This window comes from Eschrichtius robustus, chromosome 3 (genome assembly GCF_028021215.1).
Source record: "Eschrichtius robustus isolate mEscRob2 chromosome 3, mEscRob2.pri, whole genome shotgun sequence".
Lineage (NCBI taxonomy): Eukaryota > Metazoa > Chordata > Mammalia > Artiodactyla > Eschrichtiidae > Eschrichtius > Eschrichtius robustus.
In genome coordinates, this window is record NC_090826.1 from 40987535 (window position 1) to 41013091 (window position 25557).

At 39.9% G+C, this 25557-nt stretch overlaps 1 protein-coding gene across 1 annotated transcript in view; it reads right to left on the bottom strand.

The window, feature by feature from the left end:
- AGBL4 (AGBL carboxypeptidase 4) overlaps nucleotides 1-25557 on the bottom strand; it is a 1261847-nt gene that overhangs the window by 573043 nt on the left and 663247 nt on the right. The window lies entirely within an intron of this gene.

Genomic DNA, 25557 nt, shown 5'->3' on the forward strand with positions numbered 1-25557 from the left:
GAATTAAACATGATACATTACTCCCAGCCCGCTCCATGCCTGGCCCTTAAAGAAGATCAGCATAAATGTGCTGTATCTGAACAAGGAAGATTTCACTTAGGAAGGTACAGGGGAGAGAGGAAGTGGAGTTATGTCTAAGCATTCGCTGTCTGGTCAAACTGGACAAGGAAGACACAAGACAGCACTGGGAAAGGTCTCAAAGGCTGAGCTGCTTTAAGGCAGAGCTGTACCAGCCTGAGATGTGAGAATAGATATGAGCTGAGACAGAAAAATGCCAGAAAAGTAACACCAATTATCATCACTAAAGGGAAAAGGTGTGGTATAGTCACAGCGATAGGTCAGAAAGCAGGGATTCCAAGACGCATGTAAGGAATGGAAGTTAGGACAGACCAAGGTGAAAGTTTCAGGCTGTGAACAGCCTCTAGCACTAGAAGTTCACTCCAACCTGGCTAACAGGAGGGTGATCAGAGACTTTAAAGGGGCACTGCCGGACTGGAGAAGCTGGACCTTGAAGGGTTTAAGCAGAGAGACTTCTCTTTAGCTAAACCCTTCCCAGGTGAGGCTGGGGCTTGGGGCAAACTACCTCTCTCCCACGGATGGCTTTAGGCATTTGCAGACTGAAGAAAAGTTCAAAAATCTATTTTGACACTTGGCAGTATGCTACCCAATGGTTTTCTGTTGTGTTCTATGACCTTTCTGCTGTGTGTCTGTTTTGCTATTGATTTTAATTACGGAATATAATTTCCGGTGTGAGTACTCAGGCAGCTCCAGCAGGCCAAGCTCCTGACAGAGCCTCCCAGAGGAAAGCAAATGGAAAAGCAGTATGGCTTAGAGCTGCGTGACACTCCTTACAAAGGACACAATGGGTTCTTTTCATGTAAATGTCACTGCTGCGGTCTGATGCTTCTTTGCCAACCCACTAAGCTCAAGGGGGAATGGGATGTGGAAACAGAAATACTCGCCAGTTGCTGGGCTCATTTCAACAAAGAACAAAGGAACTTGCAAAGCACAGCCTCAAACCAGGTATATGGTGTGCCTAAACTGTGAGAGAGGCAGCCAACTTTCCAAAAGTTCAGGTCCGAAAACAATACCAGCAGATGGGTCAAACACATTTTACGCTCTTGAGGCAAAGTGTATAGTGCAAAGAGTCATGGAGTGTGAATCTGAAGACTTGAGTTCTAGTCCCAGCTTTATTGTGAACTACCTACAGGACCTTAAGCAAGGCACTCAATGTCTCAGGCACTAATCTCCTAACCTGCAAAATCAGATGATTTGATTCAATAACTGTCTCTCCTGTGCTAGACACTGTGCTATGTGGCTTCATTTAATCAGCAGAACAACTCTGCCAGGAAAATGTTATCCAAGTTCCCTGGGGCAGGAAGTGTCTCTTTTATTGCACTTATCTCTCCTTTCTATAATTTATTTATGTAATGCCTGCCTCTCACCCTAGATTGTGACACCTTCACTGCAAAACTGGGCTGATTTAACCTTGTGTCCCTAGTGTCCAGGACCTGTCAGAGTAAGGCACAGGCAAGAACAACAGGGGTTGTTTGAGATTAAAGCCCAACTGACTTTTGCCTTCACTAAACACAACCCAGCAGTAGAAAGTTGTGTGAAGGTTTCCCTGTGCTTTTGGCTTTTTTGATAACAGAGCAGCAAGACCTGTCTCTTTCACACACACACATACACACACAGTCATTCTAGAGTGTGAGCAGGAACAGTCCAGGGTCTGTTGGACAAGGTCAGGACTGATAGTGTTGGGAACTGTGTGCAATTTGAGGGGACCTTGTTCATGGACCCATGAAGCAGAAACTGAAATAGAGATTAGCACACAGGATGTTTAAGGAGTGCTGCTGGGATCAACACCTGTAGAAGGGAGAGGATGGAAGGAGGAGTAAGTGGAGGGAAAAGTGAGCTGTGATGCAAGCCCAAGGGTGGCCTCAGCTACATCTCTGGGAGGCTCTAGAGCTACAGTGGCCTTTCAGAGTTGTCCCAAGTTGGGCCTGCACAATCAGTCTCTGGGTGTGGAATCCGCAAGCAGAAGCATGACTTTGGGCTGGGCATCTCTCTGTAGCTGAGGTCATCCCTGAAGGGGCTTACAGCTGATAACTGCCTGCGTGAGCATTCCCAGGAGCTAGGGCAGTAAGTCTTCCTTGAAGGGGAATCTGGGTGGTGCATTAGTGTTTACAATAGACCTCAAGGCCATCAAGGTTGACTGGCAAAGGGTCAAGAGGCATAAAGTTCTGGCAAGACTGGACAGCTGGTGGAGAGGGATAAGAGAACATATGCCAGGGTAGAAGTCAGGTCAAGCACCCTGGGGTCCTGGAGGTGGCATGACAGGGCCAGGGATCAGAAATCCAAGCTGGCGTTGGCTCAAATCCAGGGAGTCAGGCAATGTTCACAGGGTCAGGCAGGGCTCGACAGACACAGCAGACACAGTTTCAAAGCCAGCAGCTAAAAGAGTTCCAGGAAGTAACACTTAGGAATTGGGAAAGAAGGAAACTACTATTTATTGAGCTTCCACTCTGTGCTAGGCATTTCACTTAGTTTATCTCCCTTCATCCTAATAATTCCAAGTTAGGATGTTATATTTTATCATGTTACAGATGAAGATGCTGAGGCTTAAAACATTTCATAAGATGTCTTAATCAGTACGTAGTAGAGCTGACATTCAAATCCAAATTGCTGAAACTGAAAGCACCAGGACCCAGGGCAGTGCGAGCTTCCTATGTATGAGCTACCCAAGGCCTGGCGGAAAGAAGACTCAGAGGCCTATAGGTTCTGTGTGACATTGGGTGAATCATCCATCTTTGGAGTCTCAGTTTTCTAATTTTTCGAAAGAAAACAATGAATGAATAAAAAGTTCATTAGAACTTTTATTATCTATCAATATATGAATCTAATGATACCAGCACATGCTTCCAAATAAGCCTACTCTATATAGGAAAATGGCTAAGAGCATGGGTTTTGGAGCCAGAGAGACCTGGGTTCAAATGCTGACTTCTTGAAAATGTGAAAATTTGGAGGTGTGTGTGTATGTGTGTGTGTGTGTGTGTGTGTGTGTGTGTGTGAGGTGAGATATTTTAGAAACATCTAGAAAAGTATGAGAGAAACAGAGTTCAGAGGGAGTTCCATTTTCAGTTTAAGTCTTAGAAACAAACTTCCTCTGAGCAGCTCCCGTAACAACAACTTGGTTCTTGTGGATTGTGAACAAGAATTAAGAATTCCCATATTTCCCCACGAGAGGAATCATCAGTTAACTAAGAACCTGGCTGGGAGTTTGTTAGTGAGAGGTCCTCATGGAAGGGGCAGACTCCCTAAGACAGACCATACAAGAGGGAATATGAAACTGTGTCCTCCAGAGAGGACATCCAGGCCTGGATCAAGAGAGAGAGAGAACAAGGATACCAGCAATAGGTTTTAGGAGCATATGTTTCTATGGAATAAATATTTGTATCCCCTTCCAAATTCATATGTCGAAGCTCTAATCCCCAGTGTGATGATATTTGAGGTAGGGTCTTTGGGAAGAAATTAAGTCATGAGGATCAAGCCTTCATGAATGTTTTTAGTGCCCTTATAATAAAAAGAAACGTGAGAGAGACAACCTCTCTCTCCACCACGTGAGCACACAGTGAGTTGGTAGCCATCTGAAAACCAGGAAGTGGGCCCTCACCAGAAACTAAATCAGCTAACACCTTGATCTTGGACTTCTAGCCTCCAGAACCGTGAGGAAAAAATATCTGTTGTTTAAGCTACCCAGTCTATAATATTTGTTACAGCAGCCCAAGCTGACTAAGACAGATACCCTCAGAAGGGCTGGTATACCTCAGTGGCCTTCTGTGTGAGGAGCAACCCACACTAGCCATCCCACAGCCAAGATCAAGTAGGATCCAGAAAACATCTTGTGGATACAAAACTCGAGTGTCCCTTTCTTGCCACTAGGTCAGTATTGCCAGATATTATTTTTGAAGGGAGGAGGAGAGCAGGGGAGGGAAGCAGAAATCTGAGAGACCAGGCAATTTCACCCAAAGAGCAACACATATATAAAGGGACAGTTTGGTCATGACACAGGACTAAATTTACTGGTTAGGAATAAAATTTAGCATAACTATTATTTTTTTCAAGATTCCACACACATAGGAAATCCTGAGGAAGGCCAGAGCTACTTTGCAGAAAGGGAGATACTATATTTGGTCTGCGTGGAGAGAGTAAAATGTCTGTACCCATTATAATAATATATTAAAATTTTATTTGTGCTTTCTAATTTCACAGTATTAGACTTTGTCTCTTATTCACTATCATATCTCTAATGCCTGTACAGTTATTGATACATAATAGGATCTTAGCAAGTAGTCGTTAAATCAATTTAATAAATGAAAGAATCCATTTTGAAAAGTGAGTTTCACAACCCCCCTGTGAAGTAAATATTATTATAACACCCATTATACAGATGAGAAAATCAAGGCTCAGAAAGGTTGAGTTGTTGAAAGCTATATACAACTTGTTTTATAAGTTGTATTGAACCTATGTCTTCTGACTCCAAGGTCATTTGCTGTTTCCACTGAAACAAGAGTCTATCACTCATTCTCACCTTACTCCCATGTGGGCCACAAACCCACTGCTAAGATGTTAAAGGACATGAAAAGATTTTTCTAAGATCCACTCTAGGTCTAGGGTCCTATCCACCAACTCATGATTCAGATCCCTGTTCTCTCATGAGCACCTGTGGTCAGCAGTTTTCAGATATTCATCTCTGATATAAATCTCTACATGGCTCAGTTTAAGAACGCACAAGCCACCTCCTTGGCTCTGACTTCCTGCTTACCCAGTAAAGCCAGTATCTCTCAGCATTTTCAGTTCCTTTTAGTTCTAACCCAACAGTTTCTGGTTTTTTTGCGGGGGAGGGCACAAGATTGAGATCTCAGGAATACAGTCCACTGTTGGAGGCTTATGGTTTCTCTCTCCCTGTTTATAGCAATGCTCTTTGCAAAACAGAGAAAGAGGTCCTTTTACCCTGGTCTCTTGGGATGATGCATGCACAGTACTGCAAATATTTCCAGATAGGTAAGAGGGTCAAAGGTAACACTGAAGCCCAGGTTGAGGGATTAGATGTTGAAAAGAGAATATAAGAAAAGGCTTGGGAACAGTTCTGAAAGGCGAAAACTTAGAATGTTAAAGTGACAAAGACCTCAGAAATCACCTGGCCCATCTGTGCAGTTGGGGAAACCACAGACCAAAATGCAGAAAAGATTTTTCCAAGGTCATGAAGGTCTAAGACATGATGGCTTAGCCTTTAAAAAGCCAAGATTCTCACATTCCTCCATTCCCAAGCCTCAACCCCACATCTCTATGTTCATTTCCAAGCACAAGGCCCTTCATCTAGGAGGTTCCCCCCAAATCTTTGTGGAATCAATAATTGGCACTTGTTTCACTAAGAATGTTCTACACCCTCCATTTCAAAGCCCAGGGAAATTTAGGTAAAAAATTTAAGCCACTTGACAATGGTCACCCAGCAAAACATGCTATATTTGACTGATGTCCTTCTGACTTCTACTCTTTGGACCGCAAAATCTCTGCCATTCACCTATGTACGAGGCAAATTCACTGCAATCTCCCGTCCACTGAAAACAAAAATGTGTTGACTCTCTATTACTTAAAGGATAAAGTCTGAATTTGGCTTTCAAATACCTCAATAACTTAGACCAAAACTAATCTAGGCCCTCACCATTTCACTGACCCATGTTCAACCTACTGGGAATTCCTCACTACATGAACAGGCACTGGCGCATCTCCAGGCCATTTTCGTCCTGATCCCTCCTACTCTCTGCCTTAAGCACTCTCTCTCTCTTTATCTGCTAAACAGTTCTCATTCTCCAAGGCTAAGCTCAAATGCTTCCTGCTCTGGAAGGCATTTTCTGAGTCCTTGTGATACAATTCAATGTTCGTCTCTCTCTGTCTCCGTATCACCCTGTGCTTGGCTTATGGCATTGTAAGCCTTTTGAAAAGTATCCTGTGATCTATATTTGAATCCCACATTTGCCTGGATCACCTTGAGAGCAGAGTATGATTCATTTTGTTAAGTAATGAACATCATCATACATGAAATGGAGAAGCAGGTATAATTATTTCATAGGTCAAGAAGGTGCAGAAAAGCAACAGGATATAGACAATGCTTAATAAAATATTTGCTCTCCTTTCCCCTTCATTTCATTTGAAATGGATCTTTGTCTCCACTTTACAATGGAAGATGAGTGGGGAATCATAAAATTTAAGTAACTTGACCAAGGTTACAGAGTTTAAACAAGGCAGAGCTGGGATTCTACCAAGGTCTTCTGAATCCAAGTCCAAGAGCTCTTCTGTTGCACTTCTGTTGCCTCCCATCTATTCACCCCAAACCTCCAAGCTACAGGAAGAAAGCTCAGGGGACTCCAAATCTTCTCTCCTATGGTAGCCCACTGTAAATCTAAGTGAGCTTCAGAAGGCCCTACAGAAATAAGTACAGTTTTTACAGTTTTGCAATGACAAAATATTTGCCTCCAAATATGGCTACAATTGTTTTTCCTGTCAACTGCATAATAAAATGTACCACAGACTGCTCTGCTTACCAATTCAATAATCCCATACAATAATCCCCCTGGAGCTGGAGGGCCATATCACATTTCTTATGTGGAAAATGAGCTGTCTGCCAGCAATCAAAATTTCAATCTCCAGCCCAGACCTTCTGCCTCAAACCAGTTACTAAATATTTTGCTGATGTGAATTTGTAATTTTAAGTAGAATGCCTTTTACCAGACCCAGAGCAGATATTATGCATTTATTTATGTATTTATTTATTTATTTTGGGCATTGACATTAAGATTATAGTGATCTACCATGCCCTAAGTGGCTTGATGTAAACAAATGCTGCCAGGTGACAAGAAGGGGTGGCCTTTGCAAACTTTCTTTGGATGGGGAGAGTGCACGACCTCAGAATTATATTCCCAAGAGCCTCTCCAAGAACAGTGTTGGTGAATAGCAAAAATTCACATGGCACAAGGCTTTTATAAGAGGCCTCTGAGAGCTTGTAGGATTATAGAACCTTGGCACTAAATGTGTTCTTACAAATCCATCCATGCCTCACCAATTGCAGGTGGGGAAAGTGAATTGCCAAAAGAAACAGTTTGTCTAAGGTTATACAATGAGCTGATAGAGAGCTAAATCCAGATATCCTGATATCTTGGTTCCAACACCATCATCTTTTCACTATACTTTGGGGGAAAAGACAGGAGCATGTTAGCATAATGGTAATAAGTACAAACGTTGGAGTTAGTGGATCTATGTTTGCATCCTGCCTTTGCCACTCTGTAGCTGTGTGACATGGGAAAGTTCTTCAGTCAGTCTCTAAGCGTCAGTTTCCTCACCTGTAAAGTGAAGTAATATAGATCCTTACTTCATATGAGTACCTAATTCATAGAATTACTATGAGGACAAAATGTGTAAATGTATGGAAACTCTTAGCACAATGTCTTACACAATAAGTTCTCAATAAATGTTCAGTTTTGTGATGGTAATTCTGTTGCTGCTACATTCTTTTTCTTTTTATGTCTTGAATAACTCTAAGAGCAAAATCAGAAGTACTGGCTATCTCTCCTTTGTATAGAAAGGACAACTGAATACAAAACCCCGTTAAAATGGAGGGAGGGTCTAATTATCATTCTTTAAGTGAGAAGAGGTAAATATATTTTGAAAACATATCACTCACCACTTTATCTAGGGATTCAATTTTCCTAACCACAATGGATTCAAAGTACCTCTTTCTTTGGGAGGGCCCCCAGGGCTGCCTGACTGCTCTCAGAGCATTTCTGATAGACTAGAGAACTATATAACATCCCTGAGATAGCCGTAACAATGGGTAATGGGTGTTTCCAGCTAGTTTCTCTTGGATACCCAAGTTTTTACTACTAAAAGGGTTTTATCTTCTCACTTAAATTACACACACAACCTCACAAATGTTCCTCACTCAAATCACTAGAAGTAATACCAATGATTCCTAGAACATACATTTTTATTTGTCTCTATATTCCAGCATTCAGGGCCCATTTTTGAGTGTGTTCCTAGTGCATACCTTTTGAATGAATGAAGAGTGCTAGCATAAAGTTTAGTCCTAAGAGAAGCAGTGTGTAAGATACTGCTTGGGGTGGCAACTGAATTCCCAGTGATTTTGCATGCCTTGGAAATGGCTCCAATGTCTAGGGATGGGCATATGGCCTTGTCTACTTAACATGGTTTTCTCCCTGGACATAGCTCATAGATCATGGCATGTCAGGAAAATTAGAATCTCTTTCTGGGAGATTTGAAACTGGAAATGGAGAAACAAGACTGGTTTTGTTGACACTGAGTCATATTCATGTTAATACCTGATTAGACATTCCTTGAATTTTACTGCTGTGATTCCCCCAAGTGATGTTGAAGAATTCCTCAAGTCTTTGTTATTCAACTTTTCTATAAATACTACGAAATACCTCAGTATCCTTCCAATGATACCACTGGAAGGAAACATCTTGAGAAGGCAACTGCCTTATTTTGGAAAAAATACTATGATAAGCTAATTGGGGATAGAAGATAAGATTGTAAGGTCATGAGCTTCAACTGGTGACAAGGAAACAAACTCTGGAATTCTTGTAATTTATAAAAAATGAATTGGAATCTAAAGATGGGACAAACATAATAAAGGAAAGGGAGTGGAGAGATGAATTAAGATATCTATACGTATAGATATATAAGGATTATGATATGGGGAAGATGAAGCCCAAATTAGTAGAAAAAGCTAAAGATCTTTTAAGAACAGGTGTGACTAATATTAAAGTTAGGGTTTTCTTTGAGTTGCTGTTAAATAAATTCTTTTCATCTCCCCAAATCTTCAGGAAAATCTGATCCACATACAAAAGTTTTATATATTAGGTTAATATTTTTGGAATGTGCTATACGTGTGTGTATGTGTGGACATGCATGAATACACGTGTGTGTGTATGTTGGGTACGTGTGTGTGTCTGTGTGAATTTAGGTATATCCAGGAGAGGAGCTGAGTTCCTTGTCTGGGTCCATAAGGACATTATGTGCAGGACAACAAGATAAACCATAAACTGAACTAATTCAGAGAGCTTGGAGCCAATAACTCAGAATACCAAAACTCATCCCAACCCACAAGAAACTCTGGTAGAGATTGAGAGGAACGCAGAGCTTCCACTGCACATGGGGTGGGAGCTTTCAGTTAATTTCATATGAATCTCAAACAACAGGACGCCACAGCTGACATCTAATTTGCATAGCCTGTTTGGACAGATCATCTTGGCAGGTTATCTCTTTTTGCTGCATTTCTTTAGTCCAGTCAAGACTAGTACCCAGGGCTCTTGGCTTTTAGCCCTCTATACTGTGAGAAAGTTGGAGCCAATGGTCTATTCCACAGCTACTTCTCTGATACCAGATTTTTAGTATCAATTATCCAGATATTTGCCCAAACATACCCTTAGTCCTCAGGTCCTTTAGCTCCCTCTCCTCTCAGGGCCCACTTGACCCACAGGACTACTTGGGAGCAGGGCATGACCACCGGTTCTCGGGTGAGCTGAGACTCCATATCCCCAAAGATTCAGAGCATGAAGTTGCTTGCATCACAGATTTGCCTTAAAATAAATCAAAGGCAGCAGTGGAGAGTGAATTAACATTCTGTGTTGGGAATGGACAGAAGCCCTTGAAAATGATGCCATGAATGCATATTTGATGATTCACAAAGAAAGTTGTGATCTATGTTAATGAAGCACATTATAACTGAAAAAAAATTATCCAGATATTATCCATTCATTTATTTGTTCATGCATCACTCATTCAACAAATATTTATTGACCATCTATTACGTGTTAGCCACTATTCTTGATGCCTGGGATACATCAGTGAAGAAAAACACAGCAAAATCTCTGCCGTTCCATTCTGGGACACCAGATTTTTAATAACAGGAAGTTTCTGTACACTTCAAAAAGAATGAAAGTAGAAAATAGAAAAGCAGATAAGGGGAAGGGGAAAGGTGAGGAAGTTCTGTTTAATGACAGCACAGTGGCTTTTCTGGTCATTGCAAACAAGAAGAACAGAGCACCCTCTCTAGAGTTGCCAAGCTATCAGGGAAACTACTTTCTGCCAGTAGTTTTGCAAGTATGGGGCCCAGCACTGCTACCAGGGTGAGCAAAGCTTGCTGGGAGGCCTCATCTCTCTGCACTGCCTCTCCCTGAGAGGACACCCAGGGTTACTGACAAAACAGTGAATGATTTCTTAATAGAATACAGTCAGCAGAGACAGGGGTTATGGTGTAATTAACATAACATGAATTTTTAAATATCCCAGGTAAGGGCTGCTAGCAGGAGATAGGCCAGACACAGAGAAGGAGTGACAGCCCAGCAGAAGCTTGCTGCACTCTTTACCCTAGAGAATTTGTTAAGGCTCTAACCCTGAGTCAAGTGGGTATGGTGAAGAGCACCAGACTGGGAGCCAGGAGAAATAAACCTGATTCTACCAAGAACTCACTGCGTGACCTTGAGCAAGTTCCACCCCCTCTCTGAGCTCTTAGTTCCCTATCGGAGAAATGAGGGGGTTAGATTGAATATTCTTAAGAATAAATGATCTTCTAGACGAGGGTTTTCAAACATAGCATTATAATTTTTAAACAAAGCCTTCAATTCCAAAAAAACACTAACATAAAGCCCTATAATCTCAAGCAATTAAAAGTAGAACTGCTCTAAGAGTAGTAGGGGGTGGGAAGCAGATAAGAACCCACCTTCTCTTCTCCCTTTGGCAGAATTACCTTTTGCTTCCCTTGATGTGGGGAGGAGAGTCTCCAGTCATCTTGGCCACACACCCCCTGCTCTCTTAAGGAGACAGCTGCCATGGAAGCCATCACCCACGGTAAATCCAGCACTAGAGACCACTGCCCTCCTCAACTGAAAGGTCATTGGGGATCATCCCACCATACCTTACTTATGGATTTCCCTCAGTCCCTTACTGCTACAGGTCCAGACCTCCTCTGGTACCTGCCCTCACCTGATCACTCCTCTCCATTTCCACCTCCCCTAATCCAACCGAAGCTCTCACTCTCTCCTCCCTTCTTTCCTCCCAAACACTGTTCACTCTGAGCAACGGAATAATAGTGCCCATCTCATAGGGTGGTTTTATGAATGAAATTAATATATGTTAATACTTAGTACAGTGCTTGGCATATACATATTATTTAAGTATTCTTTATTATTGTTGTTTTTGTTCATCCTATTGTTGTTGTTAACAGTATTACGTAAGTGCCATGGCTTACACTTTGGTGAATCACTAGATTCACTAATCTTGCTTTACCTATCAACACCCTCAATTTTTGCCTCACTGGTTCCTTCCTTCCCCACATACCTTCTAGCTTCTTTCTTAGTGATTTCCACATTCATGCAGATGATCCATTCAACATCGTGGCTTTTTTCATCAATGCTGTACCCTGAGCAAACAGAACAATGCCTGGCTCATGGTTAATAGTAAATAAATACTTTTTGAATGAATAAAAAGGATGTCACCAATCTTTTTTTCCTCTCCACTTCACCACCCCTTGCCACCACCAACTTTCTCTCAGATACACACGCACACACAAACACATACACATACACTCTACCCTACCTACAATATCAAATGTCCACATCATATTCTCTAACTGCAAATTGCAAGCTAATTTGCTAAAGCATTTACTTTACTATCATTCTTTGAAGTCCAATCCACTGATCCTCCTACTTTATTGTTATCCACACTCTTCCTGTTTTCTCCTCCCATGTCCAACATTATAATTATGTCTTCACAAACACCTTCAATCCCCTTGTCTCCATCTATTTTTTTTTCTCATGTGGCAAAACCTAAACACAGAATGGACTCTTCTACCCAATAGTTGCACTTATACAGGCCCCAAGTAACTGGAGAAAATCACATACCTAGGTAAAATGACTGCACTTTCAATTCATGCAGCTGTTATCACTGCCTAGCAATTCTACAAGGTTATTCTGGTAAGTAGGCTTCTTATTTTTTCCCTGGGGTGGGGGGGAAAAATTAGAAGTTCAGACCTTCTTCTATCTCCTGGAAACCGTTATTCTTTTTCCCTTACCACCATTCTTAGAGGATAATCTCATCTAATGCTTTCTATTTTAGAAACCATCAGACAGGAGCAGCCTCATACTCCCACAACCAGAATTAGAAACCCAAGCCTAGGTTTCTTTCTATAATCCCATTACCGTGGATGAAGGTGTCCTTCTTCCTAACAAAAGCCTTCAGCATGTCCTCTGGATCCCATTACTCTCACTTTCTCAAGGACTGCACTCTTGTTCATCTCCTGTGTCTCCTACATCATCCATCCTGCTTTCTCCCTGGATCGTTACCATTAGCAAATAACTGCTACCCCATGATTCCACATTCCATCCACCATCAGCTCCTGCCCATTTCTCTGATCCTCTTCTTGGCCATACTTCTGCATGTGCATGCTGCCAGCACCTCATATTCTTCAATGACAATTCAGTTCACTCTACTCTTGCTTTTCCCCTTACTTCTGGCCACTTATTTTATGATTTCTATGTGGTACCCTTCTCTTCTGTCCAACCTCTAAATATTGAAATTCCCTAGGTTTTGACCCTATACAACCTTATTCTTTTTTTCTCCACCTTTCTTCCTAGGCTTTTCTCATGCAAATACAGGCATTATCTATATGCTAACAACTCTCAATATGCGTCTCTAGCCCAAACTTCTCCCCTGGACTCCAGCCTTGTATATCCAAAAGACTACTATATATTTTCCCTTAGAGACCTCATGGGTACCTAAAACTTGACATTTTGAAAACAAACATGACAAATCCCCTATTCCACTCACATTCCTCACCTTTCAAAATTCCCCAATGCAGTCAATGGCAGTAATATTCAACCAGTTGCCCAAGCCAGAAACCTGAACTCAATCTTGATTCCTCACTCTCCCTTTATTCACAGATATAATTAATCTTTCAATAATCTAACTTCCAGTACACATCTGTGAAATAAAATTTATATTTTATGGCATGAGAAGAAAAATTTAAACAGAAAAAATGTTCTCTTCCCTTTGGCTCCCTCTCTCCCCTCTACTGTGCATTATGTATCTGCATTGTGCATCAACCATCGGTAGAAATACCTGCTCAACCATAAAGAGCAACATTCTCCTAGCATCAACAAGACAACTCCTTAAAAGATAACACACCTTCTTGATCTTGTAAGGGGCCACTATGATGCATAGATCTGGATTGTGTAAACTGTCAATAATATGTCATTTAATGCACAGCCCTCTGTCTCAAAAAATTTATATAACTGTGCCTTGACTTCCAAAGGGCAGAACAGTTCTCAGAGCTTTCTGAGCTGCTGTTCCCAGGTTATAATCCTCAATTTGGCTCAAATAAAATTTTCCATTTCTTTCTTAGATCGACTGATTAATTTTCATCAATTCATCTCAAATCCTTTAACTTCTTTCATTTCTATTGCCACCCATCCTAATCCAAGCCCTTATTATCTCACTTCCACAACAGCCTTCCCACTATCTCCATCTATTCTACAGTAATTCACTATATTCTATTCTCCATAAAAGCCAAAGTATTTTTTTAAAAAAGGAAGAAAGAACATCAGTTTATCTAAATGTTAATCCCGCCCCTCCAACCACCTGCCCCACTAAAAAGCCTTCCTTTTGCATTATGAAAAAAAGCCAAATATTCTAACGTGGATTTGAAGCCCTACCTGATTTTGGCCCTGCCTCTCTCTCCAATTTCATCTGCTACTTTTCTCCTTTCAGGTCTTCAAACTCTATGATATCTTTCACACCAGAGGTTTTCAGCCATTCTCTACCCTCTGCTGGGCATGATCTTTAGTGCTCTTCACTTCCCTCCTCTAATCCTTCAAGCTTCAGATTAAATGTCACCTTCTCAGAGAGGCCTCCTTTGCCCATACTAAGTGTGACCCTCATGCTATTTTCTAACACTAAAACTGTTAAATTTTCATTACTTATCACAGTTTTAAATTACGTATGTATTTGATTGTTCATTTGTGCCCTGTTTCTCTCTACCATTAGACCACAAGACCCATAAGGGAAGAAACCATATATATTTTATTTACTGAAGTATACTTAATCCCCACCATAAGGTTGGTTCCTCAATAAATAGTTGTTAAATAATGTTGAACAAACTCTAAGACTGCAAAGAATATATTTTGAAAGTTACTTAACTAAACTGTGAGCTCCTAAAGACAGTGATGTGATTTCTCTCTACTTTTTTGGCCTTCAGCACAAGCAAAGAGTAGGTCCTTGGGAAGGTTTTTACAAATAAATTGAGATGCATCCTAACTTTGAGTCTGACATCTCAAACAATATAATGCACCAATTACACAGTTCTAGCAACTGCCTAACTCTGCCTGTGTTCTGCAGAGTTAAAGTTTGAAGGACTCTGAGAGAGGCAACATGTGTAATATAGAGGGCCTGGGATTTGAATCAAGACATGCCTGGGAATCTCAGCTTTTTCCCCTTAGTAGCTAACACCTGAAGTAATTAGTTAATGTTCAAAAGTCTGTTTTATGATAGGAATATAATATAGCTATAGAAGTAGAGTTATTTTGAACATTAATTAAGATAATATATATGAAATAATGAGTACATAGTTGGCTTATGATAAATGTTAGCTCCCCTCTTAGCATGTAAGAATAAATCCTATTTGGGCTAGAAGTGCTCTTGGAGATTATTCAGATATCTCTCCTGATTTTACAGATGGACACTTGTTTAGGGTCACATAAAATATCAGTGTGAAAGCTGAAATTAGCATGTGTATCTTTTCTCTGTATTAGTTTTCTTCTATTGAAAAGAGGATATTATAAAATATTCTATGACACAGTTTTAGGGAAAAAAAAGTACTATCATTATCATAGTGGACCTGCTATAGAAGATAACCTTGAAAACTTGAGGATAAGCAAATTTTGTAAAGGCAGTAGCCAGTATCCCAGAGCTATTACCTATTCCAATTGGATCAACAAATATGAATCGTATACTTAACTGTGCTGGGGTTGAAATAAATGAGACTGAAGATGCAAATCCTCACTGAATATTTTTAAGCCAAGCATAGCACGTTAACTCAACACAAAGTTCATTGTCAATTCTAAGATATACATTTCCCCCCATTTAACATTTCTGAAATCCAGATACATTTTACAGTCTCTGTGACAGTAATGATTCATTGACACTGTCTGAGTGCATATATATTTGCTAATGTGTCAGTGGTTTGGGAGGAAATCCCAAGATGACAATGGACACTTTGAAGAAAAGACTGCATCGCCACTTCTTAAAGACACAGAAGCTGCTACTGTGTGCAAAAATGTGTCTATTCACAACACTGAGTTAAGTATTTCAGAAGAGTTTGGATCCTGAATGTTCTCAAAATATCTTAACATTTCATTTGCGTGTTCTTTTCATTATACACAAGAGAGAGCTATGATAAAAATCTCTGCATAAATAAGTTTAAAAGAGGTCTTTCTGGAAGTGAAAATAAAAATTCAATGTAATAAGAAAGCATTGTGTCAGAATTTAATTGGCAACATTTTTCTTTCTCACTAGTTCATAAATAATGGTGCATCTTACAGTTGACAGCTTCTTAAATTTGATGAAATGTGGTAAGTCACACCAAATAAAATGCTGCAGGCTGTGTAACACTTTCTAATAAAAATATTCCAATCAAATCAATCTTATACTGATTAACAACAATTTAGGTTGTGTCTCTATTAAAATGCTATTAACCCCTTTACTGAACACTGAATATGGTTAATTATAGTATGGTAGTTAAGAGTAAGAACTTTGGAATTCTGCAGAATTCCACCTGCAATTCAATCTTGACTCCCCCATTTTACCAATTCTGTGACCTTGGACAACTTACTTAAACTCTCTCATACACAGTTTTTGATTTTTTTCAAAATGGATGAAATAATAATACTTATCTTTTAAAGTCTGTTGAAAGGATTAAATGAGATCATGCAAATAAAGCAATTAGCAGTATGTGGGTCCTATGAATGGCTCAATGTCTGTTAACCACTACGTTATTATTGCCATTATTATTATTATAATGATATTATATTACTTGATCTTTACAACATCCATTTGAGACCATTATTATCTCCAATTTGGAGATAAGTTTGATTATTAAAAACTTTCTGTTGGAAAAGGGTTACACAGACCACTGATTATTTAGAAAACTTACATAAATTATACTAGTCAGTTAATTGTCAGATACTCAAGCTTAAGTTCCTCACCACTTAATATTTAAGAAAAGCTTGATTGAGAGAGAAAAAAAATACATGGAAAATAGCCTAAAATGTATATAGTTCATGTGCTTCTTGACAGACTCTAAAATTTATCTTTGGATCGAGCCAGGGCACAAGAGAACACTATTGCAGTGTCTCCCAAGGGGAGAAAGTGGTGGGGAGGGAGGGTGGTGGTGGGATGAATTGGGACATTGGGATTGACATATATACACTAATATGCATAAAATAGATAAATAATAAGAACCTGCTGTATAAAAAAATAAATAAAATTTAAAAAAAATAAAGAGAACACTATTGTGGTGTCTTATAGAGTTGCTTTTATCAACATGGCAGATAACAAAGGACTACAATGAGAGATGTTATAAGAAATGGCCCTATGAGACTTTTTCCTTGCTGTTAAGGATATGTCTGAGAATGTTGCTTACTACATTATATATTCTTTAAAGATCACCTAATCCTTTTCCCCTCCCCTGGGTCTCAGTGTCAATAAAAGCTGTGTTTTTCCCAAGAAACTTAATTGAGTTTTGTAACAGATAATGTGACCCGTATGTCTGATCTGTATCTCTTCTTGCCTTGGTTGCTAGAAAACTCAAAGTCAAGTTTATTACTCAACCCCAACAAATGTGGGTATTAACCTTACTTTGGCTTTCTCTTTCCCCTCCTGTCATTTTGCCAGAAGGGACAGTTTGTGAGATGTCTCTGAGATGGGAAAGAGCCTAGTGTCTTTTGGGCACTAAAAGAAGACCATGTAATGTTGGGTCATTTTTAGAGTTGCTAGACATGAAGCTGAAAAGATAAGTATGCCAGCTGGGGACCTTGGAGGCAGTGATAAGCTCTGTATTTTTACCATCCATTCCAAAGAATTTATGGCAAACAATATATTAAAAATAAATCAGTCAACAAATAAAACATATAAATAAATACTAAATATCTTAATTCTATAGATTTCCTATGGGAAAACATGAATTGAACTACCATGTCCCACTTCCAACCCTGGTGTGCAATAGAGTCCTTCACAATCATCAGAAAGCAGAACAGAAAGGTGAAGGTCAAATGATACTAGGTAGAGCAAGATTGGTATAAATGCATTTTGATATGGAGATCTTATGCCAGCATCTGCCTGACTGGAGCCCTGACCCACTGCCCACCTGCTGCTGTTGCAGAATTAACTCCACCCACATGAGCACGCTACATGTGCCAAGTCTGACCATAGCACTGATTTATAAGCAATTTGGAGGCTTTAAAACAGCAGCAGGCTGATGTAGCTCCACAGAGAGGAATAGGACCTGGGTTCGAAATCAATTCTGTGACTTAATAAGCTGTGTGACCTTAGGTAAGTCACCTTCCTGAAACTTGTTTCCTCATGCATCACAGAGGAATAATGGTACTGTCATTCTTACCACACAGGGTTGTTAAGATTAAACGTAAATAAAGTAAAGGTAGTAGCAAGATACTACAGAAATAACACTGGTGAGGAAAACAGGAGAGCTGACTGTGCTTCCTCTGGCTGAGCTTTAGATTCTGTGAAATGAGGTGGTTGGATTAGAAAATCTCAGAAGGGGATCATCTACTAACTCTATGGTTTGTAGAAGAGTTACACAAAAGAAAGACCGTTTGGATGTGAGAAATGATCAGAGAATGGGTATCTGCCTGGGCTCAGAGGTATGGTTACTAGCAATTTTCTTAAGGACTACGAATCAGCCCACAGGAGCCCAAGGTTTGTTAGTGGTCAGTGGGTGACTTGGGGATGCTGACAAGTTTGAAAGGAAAGCATTTCACAGTATGGGTGTCTAAGGTGCTTTTTAATGGAGCCATAAAAGTCGAAGTGTACCAAAAAGAAAAAAAAAAAAAAAGAAGAAGAAAAAAATATCTGGGCATTTAATCATTCAACAGCAGTATATGTAAGAAAATAGCATATCCTAGTGCATTTTATGGAAAACAGAAAAAGGCCTATATTGGAGAATTTAGATATCTGAAATATAAGGATCTTTATTTGGCCCCTTTCCTATGTAGGCACTTACTATACCTATCACTTAGTCCTCATAATAATACTGAGAAGTAGGGTTTAATGTCTCCACTTTATAGGTGGGAAAATGATACTAAGAATGCTTGAATAATTTACTCATAGTCATACAGCCAGCAAGTGGTGCAAACGAGATATAAAGCACAGATCATTGGCTTTGAAGTCCACACTTTGAATTCTTTCTATTAAATCAGGCTGCCTCCCAAGGAGAACCAGAGCTGTGTTCATCAAACAGATCAAGTGTATATGGAACATAATTAGACTGAATATGCAGACAGTCTAAGCAGATGAGATATGGTGGCTTCCCTATTGGAAAGGAAAGAGTATGAAGATTATAAAAAAATGATAAAAATAAAAATAATAGAAAATAGCTAGTTGAAGCTTTATAGATCACAAATTACTTTCCTATTCATTAACTCATGTGTTCCTCACAATTATCCTGCAAAGTAAGTAGTATCATCTCCATTCTCAAATGAGGAAACAGGTTCAGAGAAGGTGAATGACTTTCTCAATGTCACCCAGATACTGAGTGAAAGTTTGAGCCCAAATCTGTCTTTCTTCCAAGTTCCTGTCCTTTTCAGCATGCCAAGTCAACCAGATTTCTACTCTTATGGTCTGGACAATGTTATTCTGTAGAAGAATGATTTTTTACTAGACTTATTTTCATTAAAAAACAGCCCCTCATTCCTAGTTACAGGAAAAAGAAAAAAAAATCAGTCCCTCTTTTGAGTTTGGCACCAAATTTCAACATGTTGGGGTGAGGGGGGTGGGGAGGAGGTGTCCCCACAGCAACAAGCAAGTGTCCAACACCAGCAAGGCATCCTATAATTCAACTCAGTTCTGTTACTATCTACCCAGAGGCAGCATCAAATTCCACAGGTTGAAGACTCAATCCTACAAGAATGCGTGCCCGCTCCCAACTTCAGATGCCAGTAGGAAGTCCAGGTTGTCCCCTGTGCTTCTGACCAACTGGCTATAAATCGGTGGTCCCCACAAGGCCTTTCTTGGGTCCAATTAATTTGCTAGAGCAGCTCACGGAGCTCAGAGAAACATTTTACTTACTAGATTACTGGTTTACTATTAAAGGATATCATTCAGGAACAGCCAGATGAAGAGATGCATAGGGGAAGGTATATGGACAGGGGAGTAGAGCTTCCATGCCCTCTCCAGGCTCCCCATTCTCCCCACACCTCCTCATGTTCACCAACCCAAAAGCTCTCCGAACTCTGTACTGTTGTTTGTATGGAGGCCTCATTACAGAGGCATGATTAATTAATCATTGGTCTTCGGCAATTGAACTCAATATCCAGGCCTTCTCCCCTCTCTGGAGTTGGAGGTGGGGGTGGGTAAGATTGAAGGTTCCAACTCTCTAATCACAAGGATGTTTCTCCTGGCAACCAGCTGATCCTTAGGTTAACTAGGGGCTTTCCAAAAGTCACCTCATTAACATAACAAAAGACACATTTATAGCTCTTAAACACAGGATATTCCAAAGGTTTTAGGAGCTGTGAGTCAGGAACAGTGGACTAAGACAAAACATATATGAGAAATATATATTTGGAACACTGATATTAGAGCAGTGCTAGTCAAAAGAAACAGCTGTTATAAGTCTCTAAAGACACCCACCTAAGCTTAGACTAACCCCACAACACAAGTCCAAGAATTAATAACATATACCCTATGGTCATCTAAAAAATAACCAGTGCTGGACTTCCCTGGTGGCACAGTGGTTAAGAATCTGCCTGCCAGTGCAGGGGACATGGGTTCGAGCCCTGGTCTGGGAAGATCCCACATGCCATGGAGCAACTAAGCCCGTGCACCACAACTACTGAGCCTGCGCTCTAGAGCCTGAGAGCCACAACTGCTGAGCCCATGTGCCAGAACAAAGAGTAGCCTCCATTCACTGCAACTAGAGAAAGACTGCGCACAGCAACTTAGACCCAACGCAGCCAAAATCAAACAAACAAATAAATAAATAAAATAACCAGTGTTGCCAAGATAGGTTTTTGCTGCACTGTTAAGGACCTAAAAAGATTGTCACTGCTGGGAATGACCCTATACTGTAAGAGTCAAAATCAATCTACTGTTCCAATTAGCCTGGCAATTACAGAAACAATGACGTTTAACCAACTTGCCCAGGCTGCTGCTTAGAAAATAAAGAAAATTGCCAAGGTCCTCAGAGTTCCATAGTGATCTACAGACTTCACAGTGCTGCTACATCCATAATCTCTGATCTTCACAACAATCCTATAACCTAAGACAGACATAGGAGATTATTCCAAATATATGGGTGAGAAATTGTTACAGAATGCAAGTTCGTGTGCTGGACGCACAGTGAGGGCAAACAAACTGAAACATCAGAGTTTGGAGCACAGAAAGTTTTATTGCAGGGACAAGCAAGGAGAATGGGTGGCTTGTGCTCAGAAAAACCCAAATTCCCCAATGGTTTTGGGGGAGAAGTTTTTATGGGCAAAATTTGGGGTGAGAGCTGTGGGGTGTGTGACTTTCTTCTTTTTGGTTGGTGATGAGGTAACAGGGCAGGGTGGTGCTCTAGGAATCTTGTGCACAGCCTGAAGTTACCATCCTCCACCTGGGTGGGGCCTTAGTTCCTGCAGAAGAACTCAAAATATTGTTATGTATATTCCTTGAGGAGGAACCAGGATCCTGCTTTAATTGTTGCACTATATTTTCTTGATTGTTTGGCCTTTGTTTCTGCATTCCCTTACTTCCCTGAATAGCAATGGTTTGAATCTGCTCCTTGGAACTCAGGGAGGTCTAGGAGGCTGAAGCGTTTATCCTATAAATAAGAAATGGGACATGGAAAGGCTTTTGTGCCCAGGAGGGCCCCACGGGGTCCTGTTTGGTTACAGAAGCTGAGTCATAGAGAGAAAAAGAGAACTAAACTAAACTGAGCACTTACTGAAAAAGAGTAGGACTCTGTGGGGCTCCTGGGCACAGAAGCCTTTCTGTGTCTCCCATTTCTTGTTTGTAGGGAATGGGTTTCGGACTCCATGAACTTCCCTGAGTTCCAAAGGGCTGGTTCAAACAGGTGCTAATCAGGGAAGGGAAGGGATGCAGAGACAAGGGAGGAGCAGTCAAGAAATAATAATGCAGCCTTGGGACAGGATCCTGGTTCAACCTCAAGGGATACACATAACAATATCTTTGAGCTCTTCTGTAGAACTAAAATAACTAAAATCCCCAACAAATGGAAGATGTTAACTACTTGATGAAGCATTCTTTATTCCAGAGAGAAGGTCACAGTTTGATACCCTCAAGAACCACAGAAGCTCATCAGGAGACCACCTGAGGCCAGATTAAAGGAATGCAGGCCCTGCACACACCCTGATCCTTATCGGCAACCCTACCTTTGAACCATTGCTATAAAACTCCTCACCAAATCCCCCCTGGGTTGGGACACACAGTTTTTGAGGGCGTGAGCCCACTGTGTCCCCCTTTGCCTGGCAAAGCAATAAAGCTATTCTTTTCTACTTCACCCAAAACTCTGTCTCTGAGATTCGGTTCAGCACTGGTGCACAGAGGCTGAGTTTCGGCGTCACTACTATAGGCAACTATTTTATGCGTGTACACTTAGTCCTCACAGTCACCCCAAGACCTATCACAGGAAGATATGATAATGAAAAAACTCAAGTTTAGACAACTATTAACTTGTCCAAATTTACACACACTAAGTGGTAGGATTAAATAATAGTCTTGGCAGATTCTCCACAGTTTAATCAAGGTCTGTCTTGGAGGATTGGTAGTACTGTTGTCTAGTCCACCCTTTTTAACTTACACCATGGTACCTATTTTGATGTATTGTAAAATGACTTGCCCAAAATTACTTACCCATTTGTCTTCCCTGACTATACATAGTTCCCTCAGTAAAGGAATTTTTCTTAATTTTATCTTTATATCTCAGAACCCAATAAAGAACTTAGCAGATTTTCAGTGATTTTTAATGTTTCATAAACTGAACTGAAATTTGGCTTTGGTATAGACTCTGACATCAAAGATCCTGGATATAGACTATTTTAGCTATGATATATCACATTCAAAGACATTTAAAAGGGCTTGGAGTTACGCTAATGATATGGATAGAGTAGGATACTTACACAGGTAGTTTTAGGAATCCCACTATTATAGATAGAAAGGGATTATAGATAGAGAGGGAGCTTTAGGAAACTTTGGGAGACCACTGTAAGTTAATGATCACTCAGGAAAGCTATCAGAACATCATCAAATGAAGCAGGCTTGCTTAACAATAAAGCCATAAATAAAAGCATGAGATATGCTCCAGGCTATTAAGGGAAAAACAGAGGCTTTCATCTTGCTCGCCAAGGTCAGCAAGATAATGATCCTTAGGACCAAGGATAAGACTATAAGGGTAAGGTGACATTCCAAAGTAGAAGACCCTCATTATACTGAAACCACAGATGATTTAACATATTTTAGTATATGTTACCACACCTCTGCTGATTTGAATAGTGCCATGACAGTCCTAGTTTGACCTTATAGAGTCAAACACTCTCTCACTCAATGCAAAGGAGGAGCTAATGATGTAAGCCTGATATCTACTCAAAGAATGAAAAAGAAGGTGGTCTTCTATCCCTCCTTACTTTTCCTTTGATTATAAAAATGTAGCCCACTTAGTTCTCAAGGCAGAACCCTCTTGCCTGCCTGCCTGTATCCTTCACAAGAATCTGAAATTAATAACTCTACTTCTTGCCTATCACTTTGCCTCTCACTGAATTCTTTCCAAGCTGAGACATAAAGAACATGAGCTTCATTAAGTCCTGAGACATGTTGTGTGATTTCAGTTAGAAGATTGTGGGTTTGAGTCCCATCTGAGGTGCAACTGGGTTCAAGTCCCATCTGAGGTGTGCAGTTTCACTTCCAGTCATGATGCAAGTACAGAAACCAGATTTACCCTACTGTCTTAAACAATTAGAAAATGAACAAAAGATATTAAAAAATTGTTTTCAGATATTGGACAATAGGCAATGCAGGGCTCTCATGTGTAAAACAAGAGAGGAAAGTGAGGTAAGGCTTGTAATCAACTAGGCTTTTTGCCTGGAGGCATATTTTTGATGGTGGAGAAAGGAGGGGATACCAAGCATAGCCTAATGGTGTTGCAAAATTGAGAAGATAAAGATCAGAATCCAGAGATTCTGAAATAATGAGGGATAGTACTTGAGAAGAGGGGGCTTTGCAGAAAAAGATCTTCAGAAATTTGCACAGTGGTGCCTTGAGTCTTTGCTGTCTCCAAATGCATGCATAAGGGTGAAACTCCATGAGATCAGGAAAAGAGCAACTGGGGAAAATTGTTAGCTGAACACTTTCCAGAGATCATAGAGAGGTTAGGAATTGGTCATGTTCCAAGAGTGGAGAGCCCTCACTGATACCTTGAGTCATTTGCAAAAGACACCATAAAAGGGCCAGGCCTCAGAAACAGGGTTAAACTATTTCTAGAGTAAAGGCACTCTTCCTTAAAATATCTTAAAAACCAAACTATAAAACGATCAAACTGAACTGCAACTCAACTTCCAGCCAAAACAAAACCCAGGTCTTTAAAGAAAGACAACAAAGTACAAACATACAAAATCCAGCAGCAAATCAAAAATTAAAGATATATCAAGAAGTAGGAAAATGTGACCAATAATCATAAGAAAAATAAGTCAATAGAAACAAACTCATAAATTGTAGATATAGTGAAGTTAGCATACAAGAACATTAACTAAAGGAAAATAGTCATAATTAGAGTAATGGAAGATATTAAATTAATCAAATGAAACTTCTAGAGATAAAAAATACAAATCTGAAAAAAAAATTCACAGGATAGACTTAATTTCAGAAAAGATACTACAGAAGTAAAGATAGAAAACTTGAAGACAAAGCAATAAAAACTATCCAAAATGAAGCACAGAGATTTAAAAAAAAGGAAAAGAAAAAGAAAAAGAAAAAGTGAAAAAAATTAAGAGTCTCAGTGACGTTTGGGGCAATATCAAATGGTCTAACGCATATGTAAATGGAATCACAGGAGGAGAGGAGAGGAGAGAGAAAAAGGACAGAAAAAATATTTGTTAGTGAAGAAATAATGGCTGAAATTCTTCCAAATTTGATGAAAAATATAAACCCATAGATCCATGTAGCTCAGTGAACAACAAGTAGAATAAACATAAAGTAAGTACACCAAGACACATTATAATAAGATTTGTGAAAACCAGTGATAAAGAGAAATATCTTAAAGGCAGCAAGGGAAGTGGGGAGAAGTAAGACTATGGAAAGAGAAATAAAGATAAGAATGACTGCAGAAATCTAATCAAAACTATGTAAGCCAGAAGACAGTCGAACAGCATTTTAAAGTGCTGAAAAAGACTGTCAACTTAAAATTAGAGCAAAAATGTTTCAAAATAAAAGTGACATAATTGGGGCTTCCCTGGTGGCGCAGTGGTTGGGAGTCTGCCTGCCAATGCAGGGGACACGGGTTCGAGCCCTGGTCTGGGAAGATCCCACATGCCGCAGAGCAACTAGGCCCGTGAGCCACAATTACTGAGCCTGCGCGTCTGGAGCCTGTGCTCCGCAACAAGAGAGGCCGCGATAGTGAGAGGCCCGCGCACTGCGATGAAGAGTGGCCCCCATTTGCCGCAACTAGAGAAAGCCCTTGCACAGAAACGAAGACCCAACACAGCCATAAATAAAAATAATTAATTAATTAATTAATTAGTGTTTTTAAAAAGTGACATAATTAAACATTTCTTAATAAAATAACTCAGTCTTTGTTAAAAATTAAAGCAAAATGAAAGCTTTTTCAGCTAACCAAATTAAGATAATTTGTGACCAGCAGGTTTAGGTGTTTAAAACAAAAATAACAGCAATGTATTGTGGGTTGATATGTAGGTATAAAATCTATGATAAAAATAGCAAAAGAACAGGAAAAAATATAAGTATATTGCTTTAAAGATATTTCGGTATATGCGAGCAGTTATAATACTATTTGAAGGTAGGTTGTGATAAGTCACAGATACTTATTGCAAACCCCAAAGCAACCCTGAAAAGGTAAAACAAAGAGGTTTGGCTAAAAAGCAAACAGTGAAGATTGAATAGAATCCTTAAAAATACTCCAATTAATCCAAAAGAAAGCAGGAGCAGAGGGGAAAAAAAGTACCGAGAACAGATGGAACA